We start from the raw sequence: 9,085 nt of genomic DNA, 5'->3' as shown, positions 1-9,085 counted from the left end.
GACTTAACCTAAAATGTGAATGCAACTACATGAGCATTTTTTTGTGAAAAAATTTCAGATTTTCCAAATTTTGTTTTTTTGTATATATGCACTTAGATGAATGCAAAATGAGACTCAAAGTGAAAAGGAAAATAAGAGCAGAATAAACATGATTAGTAAACACAAAACCTCTCCCCCACACTTAGATAACACAGTCCCTTGTGTTATAAAAGCATGAAGGAGAAGTGCAAAGCAAAATCACAAAATGCAAAGTGAAAATAAACTAAGCCAGATGCATATTTACAAGGGTGGAGTGTTACCTTCTCAAGGACTTAGAGATGGGGCTGGAGACCCCATGGAGTATGAGGGATTGCTGGATTGGTCTGAGGGAGATCTCATGGCGTTCCTCTTGGCTCTGACCTCGTCTTCCTCTGACTCTGGTAGTGAATGGTTTTCTGATCCGCAGATTCTAAGTAACTCCCCTTGGTGAGAGCTCTCGCCAACTTCTCCTCTTTGGAACCTCTCAGGCTTTGTACTCAGCTTCTTGAATTTAGCAGCCATGCTCTTAACTGTGCTTGCCAAAGTTTTCACTGTCTCCACCAGCTTCTTGGTGTTCTTTTCCTGCCACTTGTTCCACCTCTGAAGGTTCTTGGTTCGGTAATGTGCAGCAACAGTGGCATCATTGGGCATCTGACCATCATAAGAGTCAAAGAAGTATCTATGACTCCCATACACTGGGTCTGGCAAGAAGGGCTCTTCCTGAACCGGTTCCTGATCTCCATCAGCATCATTAGCAGGCGATCTCTGCTTCCCCAACTTCCTGATCGTTATAATGGGGAGATGGATCTCTGGATTGTAGTGCTGATCCTTGGTGACATAGAAACTGATGTTTTTACGTTCAGAGAGTGAAGTGAGGGAAGGATTAGGCAGCAGTACTCTTACTTTCACCTTCTTATCAATGCTAAGGTTATAAGCAAAGGAATCACCCACAGCACCTTCATGAAATGTTGTCTTGGCCAAATGAAGAGCATCCATTAACTTGAAACCTATTTGTTCACCTCTGATCTGAACTCCAGCACTCAGTAAAATAGGAGTGATAAGGCCTCCTATGCGCATGGAGGGTGCCTTCGTTTTTGTGTCATGAGCCCATTTCCTAATTGAGAGAAGGTTCTTGACTAGAATGGCCGCCATTGTTGGTTTGTGAGGATTGTCGTTAAAAGTCATGCCACTGCTGAACTTAGGCATCAAGGGTTTAAGACCTTCTCCAATGAGCATCAACTCCTCATCAGACACCGTGGAGTACTCTTTCTTTCCAAGGAAGGTGTGAGCTATGATCTTGTGTACCATCCTGAGCACTGGACTCCTGATACAAGCTGCCTTTGTTACACCAGCGGAATAATCTCTACTTCCTATTGCCCACCATAGCTGATCCAGGTCGGTTCCATAGTAGATCAACCTCTTTGCACACGTCCTTCCCTCAACAGTGAACCCAAAGCATTCACTTATCTCTCTAAAGGTCATCTCATACCGCTCCTGTCCAATTTTGAATGCAATGGTTCCAAAACCATCTTCAAGCTGAGCTGGTTTAATCTCTCTATAGAAATCAGCCTGTAGTGATGCAACAAATTGGCAAGTCATCTCTTTGTAGGAAGGGTGAGGCATTTCTATTAAGCTCCCAAGTCCAATGGATTGAAGTACTGCCTTTACGTCTTCAAGAATACCAAGTTTCCCCAAGAGTTCAAGATCAGGGAAGTATGTTCCTTCATGTGCCACAGCTTGGAGTTTTTTGAGATAATCTGAGTAAGCTGGGGGTTTTGGCTTGGGTTTCTTCACCACCTTCTTTTTCTTTTGTGGCACAACAGCTGGTGAACCCACATTGCTCTATTCCTCACTAGATTCCACACTTGGGCTCCTCTCAAATCTTTTCTGTTTCTTTGAAGCTCTTGAGCTTGAAGCTCTTAAAGCCGCTGCTTTCCCTTTGGTTTTAGACCCAGAAGAAACCGATTGAGACCTTTCCCCTGAACCAGAAGCAACTGCTTTGCCATTGTCTCTCCTTGGTACTTTGGGCATCAAAACAGGATTTCCTCTTGCCATGGTACCTGTTTCAACAATTTCTCAAACACACAGTGAGTTTCTAGAGAAATAAATCCTTGAAATTTCCAAAATGATTTTTGCTTGTAATGAAATCAATGGAAACAATTCGAGCAAGTTCACATTAAGCATTCCCAAGCAGCACCAAGAGATTCTCACTTCAAAATAATTTTCTAAAATCCAATTTTCAGCTCAAGAACAACAAGTTCTAAAGAGCGTCTAAAATCAGGATTCAAAAAACAATTGGCCACAAGTGAGCTCATTTCTAGCTACCCACAACTTAAACTCCAAGGTTCTAACTAAGATTCAAGCAATGCATTCTCAATTCCACAAAAATTTCTTCAAGAAAAATCAAGAAGACTAGCGTTTTTGGTTTTTGAACTCAAGAAGCAATTTAACCAAAATGTACCTTGGAGTTGGGTCAAATGATGCAAGAAAACGAGATGGGGCAAAGGGTTCACCAGAAAAAAAGATCCACAAGGAAAGAAATGAAGCTCTTTGAGAGAAACAATGGAGGTTTTTAGCAAAAGTTAAAGAGAAAGAGAGAGGAAATCGATTTTTTTTTTTTGTGTGGTCCAGGGTTGCTTTTGGTGTGTGGGAGACAGCTGGAGATGGCTGGAGTCTTTGACTTTGACCGAGCCACCCTTTGGACCGCTGGACAATAGGCTGCACCAAGGTCATATCGACGTGAATCTACTAGGTGTGGAGGTCGGTGTCTTGCTAAGTTTCTTCCTTCGTTACCGAGGTCTTGCGCCGAGCAGAATTACCTCGGTGTGGGGCATGACCTGGCTCCTCTCTGCACTGCACCGACCTCATTTTGCTCGGTGTGCAGGTCGATATAGTCTCGGGATTTTGAGCCTGTTTACAACAAGCAGAATACCGAGTGCATTCTGGTCGATATGAATGCATTTCTCAGCCGAGTTTTCACCTTTTCTCTTCTCCATTCCTCTTAAAACTGCACCTGGACTTCTCTAAAACCTGTACACACTTGGACAAAATATTAGAACATCCTAAAAACAACCAAAGAAAGCAAGAAAAGAAACTATATACAAGGATAAGCTTGGGGTGTCTCCCAAGAGCACTTTGTTTAAAGTCTCCAAGTTTGACTTTGATACCAAGTTTATGCTGATGGTGGATTTAGCTTCCTCCTTCTTTTGTGAGACTAAGTAGTGCTTGATCTTTTGCCCATTGACAACAAACTCTTGACCATCTTTTCCTTCTAACACAACAGCTCCATATGGCCTGACCTCAAGGATCTTAAAGGGACCAGACCATCTAGAATTAAGTTTTCCAGGAAATAACTTAAGCCTAGAGTTGAACAGCAACACCAAGTCACCTTCCTTGAACTCCTTTTTCAAAATCTTTTGATCATGTAGAGCTTTGGTCTTTTCCTTATAGATCTTGGAGCTCTCAAAAGCTTCCAACCTGATATCTTCAAGTTCATGGAGTTGAATTATTCTTTTCTCTTAAGCTGTTTTGATATCAAAGTTCAGCAACTTCACAGCCCATAATGCCTTGTACTCCAGCTCAACAGGAAGGTGGCAGCTCTTTCCATATAGCAGATTGAAAGGATATGTCCCAATCGAAGTCTTAAAGGCTGTTCTATAAGCCCACAATGCATCATCCAGCCTTTTCCTCCAATCTTTTCTGCATGAGCTAACAGTCCTCTCAAGAATGGCCTTAATTTGTGTATTAGACACTTCAACCTGGCTGATAACTAAGGTTTTTAAAGCCTTAGATGGGTTATCAATCCCCTTGTCAAAGTAGTATAAGGGGTGTCAATCCATATGTGTGGTAGTTAGGCACTAGTTTATGTGATAGGTTCTTAAGTCAAGTAATCAAAGATGAGTTTTGTGAAACCAGCAACAAGAAAGCATAAAACAAGAAACAAACAAGCTGTGATTAATGAACTAAGCAAGCAAACAAAACAAGATGATGGTGATTAAGCAAATGATAAAAGCTAAACCTCTAGATGTGATCATTGATTAGGGTGCTTTAGATATTGAATCATGATGCTAAGAACATAATGCAACACTTGCTACTCTTTAGTCTAGGCTTCTTAATCAGATTAATTCATTCCCATGACAATAATCCCTTTGCAAATCACTTAATCAAGTCTAACAACCATTAGATATAATCAAGCAATCAGCAAGCATAATGCATCAAGCCTAATAAGTGACCAAACAATCTCTCAACCAAGAAGACTGAATCTTATACAGAAAGACATAACAAGCAATCACATGATCTCAAACATTTCAACTTAGAACTCTAATCTAGACTAATCCTCTCATGAAGGCATTAATCTCTACACTAATCCACTTTCAAACCAAATCATCATTTGAGAAATATGAATCAATGAGCATTAAGAAACAGTTCTAATATGTCATTCATGCATTTAACAAATCATTCCCATGATGAAAAAGGCATAAACCCTTAAGTTAGCTCATTCAGGCATTTCATCAAACACTTTTGGTGCATGAAATGCCTATGAACCCAGATTTCACTTTCCCAAGGAAATCTGGCATTAGGAGCAACTAACTAAGGAAATGGAATGAAAATCTAAACCCTAAACATCACCAATCAAACATCTAAGCACCCTAATCTACACACCTAGAAGTTTAAAAGATGACTACTCACTAATCATGAAGAACACATCTAATCTTTTGCAAGAGATGATGTTAATCATGATTAGAAGTAGAAATGAGATGATGAGATGATAAGAAACAGACTTGGAATGATCAAATCCCTTCAGATATCTCTTAATCAAAAACGTTTTTACACTAAAAAGGAAAGAAAACTAGAGAGAAAACTAAGTAGAAGATAACATGTCTAGGGTTTTTCTCCAAAAAGCTATATATACTAAGTGCTAATGAACCGGGTCAGCCCGGAACAAACCGGGTCCTGACCCGGCTTTAGAGGGTAAAGTGGAATTACTGCGGGTTGGTCCAGTGTCTCCCAGGTAGCACGCCCAAGTCGCAGTAAATGAAGAACTTGTCTTGTGAGACTTAAATCGCTTTGTCTTAGCCGCACGCCCAAGTAGGAGTGTTTTGCGAGTCTTGCTGCGGCTTAATCTTCTTCTTATTCAACTCGCAGGACCAAGGAGGTTTCTGGGGAATGTATATGTGCGACTTGGTCATCCCTAGTCCCAGGTCGCAGGCTCAAGTCGGAGTAAATTGCGAATGATCATGCGGCTTGGTTCCAGTGTCTCCCAGGTAGCATGCCCAAGTCGCAGTATTGTGGACTTAGCAATTTTCTTGCTCGGGAGCCTCAGACCTCATCCATTGATAGCTTACCCGCACTTCTCAACTCGCAGCATCAATTTCCAGGCATTCGTCTTCTGGCTTGCGAGTTAACCAAGTCGCAAGACCATCTCGCAGCATTCAGAGCAGCTTGGACCACTTCGTATTCCGGAGAGTGTAACTTCTAAGATAATTGTCCGAATTGAGTGATTTTGGTTGCAGATGACAGAGGGCTCATTTATCCCCAACTTTGGTGAAGGAAGCTTCGGTTTTTGGGAAGTGTAAGGCTTCCTGGAGGGCACATCCTTGCAGTGCATGTACACGACCAGAGAGAGGCGTCTAGACATGTGTCCATTCCGGAGACCGTATCTTTCTGCTCATAGATCCGAATTGAATGCTCTTGGACGTTCTGGAAAGAAGACTCAAATGTCTCTGGTTCTCATGAAGGACCCGGAAACTAAATCGGCCTGGAAATGCACCGTCCTTCGCATCCTTTAGAACTGATCTGCTCGGTTCGGAATACCTGCGAGACTGGGGTTCCTTCCGACAAGCTTATCTCTCTGCTCACGCGTCCGAATTCCACGATTCCACTTGCTAAGAGACCGTGATGCAATGCTCTCCAACTTCTATGAAGCACCCACCGTCTGAATCGGACCGGAAGGCTCCCCGGACAGGCGATCAATTGGCGCCGTTGCCAACTTGTCGGAGCATTAGTCTTTTGTTTGTTCTTGAGTTCAAGATTTTACCTTTCTTTGTTTTACTCACTTCTTTGCAAGTTCTTGTGTTGCTTTCAGGTGCATGAAAACCAGGTCTCGGAGCACAGAACCGCCTCTACCGTACGACGACAACATCAACCGGATTGAGAGGCGAGCTCGCGAGAGGGAACGGCATTTTGAACGACTTGGAATGGCAGAACAGCAAAGGATCGAGCAACAGGCTCACGAAGCCGAACACCAGGCTCATGCTAATCAGGCGCAGGCAGGCAGGAATGAACAACAAGCTTATGTTAACCAACAACATGCTCAGAGGAACGAAAGGCTTGCTCAGAAAAACCAACTTGTCTATCAAGAAACGAGCAACAAGCCCACCATGTTCATCCGCCACCGCCACAAGCTCAGAGACAACCTCCTCCGGTCTTTGTTGGAGAGAACGACCGAGCTAATGCGCACCAATACCGAGCTGGGATTCAAGCTCCACCGGTTCAAAACAACAACTTTGAAGTTAAAGCTTCCCTACTCAACATGGTGCAGAACTCAAAGTTCCACGGTCTAGCCGGAGAAGACCCTCTTGAGCATCTAGATCAGTTTGATCGGGTTTGCGACCTAACTAAGATCAATGGTGTCTCGGAAGATAGCTTCAAGCTACGCTTGTTCCCATTCAGCCTCGGTGATAAAGCTCACCAGTGGGAAAAGAACCTCCCGAGGGGTTCTATACAAACCTGGGAGCAGTGTAAACTGGCGTTCTTATCAAAGTTCTTTTCCACATCACGCACGGCTAAGCTCAGAAACCAAATCTCAAGCTTCACGCAGCACAACAACGAGAGCTTTAGCGAAGCTTGGGAACGGTTTAGAAGCTATACTAACCAATGCCCACACCACGGCTTCTCAGAGGCATCCCTCTTGAGTACTTTATACCGAGGTGCACTCCCCAAGATCAGAAACCAACTCGATACAGCTTCAAATGGAAATTTTCTTGGGAAGGAGATCAATGCGGCAATGGAACTAGTCGAGAACCTAGCCATGTCTAATGATACTTATGGCGACGACTTTGATAGAGCAAACCGTACAGAGGGCTCTGGAGAAGAACAGCGTATGAAAAAGGATATCAGAGAGCTTCAGAGCAAGCTTGACAAAGTTCTGATGGCGACTCAAAAGCCAATACACTTTGTAGGCGAGTTTGATGAGCAAGGGCCAAGTTTTGATAATGTAAACGAAGATGGTCTAACTCAAGAGGAGCTGAACTACATAGGGAACCAGCAGAGGTATCAACGGTTCAACAACTACAACAGTAACCCAAACCTCTCATACAGAAACCCAAATGTAGCTAACCCTCACGATCAAATCTACCCTGCTCCGCAACAACAACAAAGCTACGCTCAAAAGGCTCCTTATCAGAATACCTTCCAGCCCAAGCAACAGTTTAGTGGGCAACAGCACGGCTACACTCAACAAAATCAAGCAGCTCAGGGTAACAACTTCACCAGCCAACCGCAGCATCACAATTTTCCACCAGGGTTCAATCCGCAGCCGATGGGTCCTCAGCGACAGCATCAGGGAACGGGTCAGAATCAGATGGGAAACGACGTCTGTGGGATATTACAGCAACTGTTACAGGGTCAACAGAGAGTTGAGAGCCAGCACGCGACAATGCAGCAAGATATCAGAGAGCTTAAGCAGAATCAAGCCTCTACATCATCCCGAGGCCCGGCTTTACCAGGTAAACCGGAGCCAAACCCCAAGGAGTATGTGAACGCCATTACATTGAGAAGTGGTAAAGAACTACAAGCTCCAACGCCTAAAACTACGCTCATTGAGGCCAATGAGCAATCAGAGGGGGAGGCAGCCTCAGGTGATGCGTGTAAAGAAGCGGATTTTGAGAAAGAACCGATCAAGGACAAAGGAAAAGAGGTGGAAAAGACAACTGAGCTTGAAAAGCCATACGTTCCACCACCACCTTACCAACCCAAGATACCGTTCCCAGGGCGTTTCAAGAAGAAAATCTTAGACAAAGCCAAAGCGGTCTTTGAGAAACACTTGGAGAACACGCAACTCACCTTACCCATTATAGATGCTTTCTTAGCTATACCACAGCTCGGGAAGTTTCTAAAAGATGCGATCCTCAACAAGACAAAGGAGCTCCAGGGTATGGTAATACTGAGCCATGAATGCAGCGCCATAATACAAAGGAGGTCTATACCAAGGAAGCTATCCGATCCGGGCAGCTTTACCTTACCGTGTGCTTTAGGTCACTTGAAGTTCTCAAACTGCTTGTGTGATCTAGGAGCTTCTGTGAGCTTAATGCCATACACGGTGGCGAAGAGATTGGGATACAAAAGTTACAAGCCGGCCAAGATTTCTCTTATACTAGCTGATAGATCGGTTCGCTTACCGGTGGGTTTGCTTGAGGATTTACCTTTAAGGATCGGTGAGATAGAAATCCCCACGGACTTCATAGTTCTTGAGATGGACGAGGAACCATTGGACCCTATCATCTTGGGCCGACCGTTCCTAGCGACCGCAGGAGCCATTATAGATGTGAGAGGAGGAATGATTGAACTACACATCGGTTCCGAGCATATGAAGTTCAATGTGAAAGAGATGATGAAGAAACCGACTATTGGAGGTCAGGTTTTCTATGTGGAAGTGATGGAGGAGCTAGCTGATGAGCTCCTGGAAGAGTTGAACGCAGAGGATCCGTTACAAGTGGTCCTTACACGTGAACAAAGCGAGCACGGGTACTTGAACGAGGAAAGCGAGGTGTACAAGCAACTTTTGGACCAACCGAAGGAACTTGGAGCTGAGGCTAGGTTCTTGGAGCTCAGAAAGAGTGGCCTCGACATTTTAGACAGCGAGGGGTCCATGGAAACAGAGGAGACACCTCGGGATATCATGGCCGTGGCAACTCATATCAAGGACGATGGTAATCCGCGCGAGAACAAGGAAAAGGCCGAGGAAGCTGTTCCGGGCCAATGTAGCTTTGATACCGATTGGAAATGAGGCAGACGCTCCACCTGTTGAGCTCAAGCCTCTACCAACAGGGCTCAGGTATGCGTTCTT

The 9,085-nt window shown here is 44.1% G+C and overlaps 1 non-coding gene across 1 annotated transcript; it reads right to left on the bottom strand.

Annotated features, from left to right (window-relative positions):
• Positions 1-6,805: 6,805 nt before the first annotated feature.
• LOC112084693 lies at positions 6,806-6,912 on the bottom strand. The gene has a single exon (XR_002898354.1). It is a non-coding gene; the product is annotated as a small nucleolar RNA R71 (small nucleolar RNA).
• Between the last annotated feature and the right edge of the window lie 2,173 nt (positions 6,913-9,085).

This window comes from Eutrema salsugineum, unplaced genomic scaffold (genome assembly GCF_000478725.1).
Source record: "Eutrema salsugineum unplaced genomic scaffold, Eutsalg1_0 scaffold_4, whole genome shotgun sequence".
NCBI lineage: Eukaryota > Viridiplantae > Streptophyta > Magnoliopsida > Brassicales > Brassicaceae > Eutrema > Eutrema salsugineum.
The sequence above is the reverse complement of the archived record's forward strand: the minus strand, read 5'-3'. Positions and strand labels throughout refer to the sequence as shown.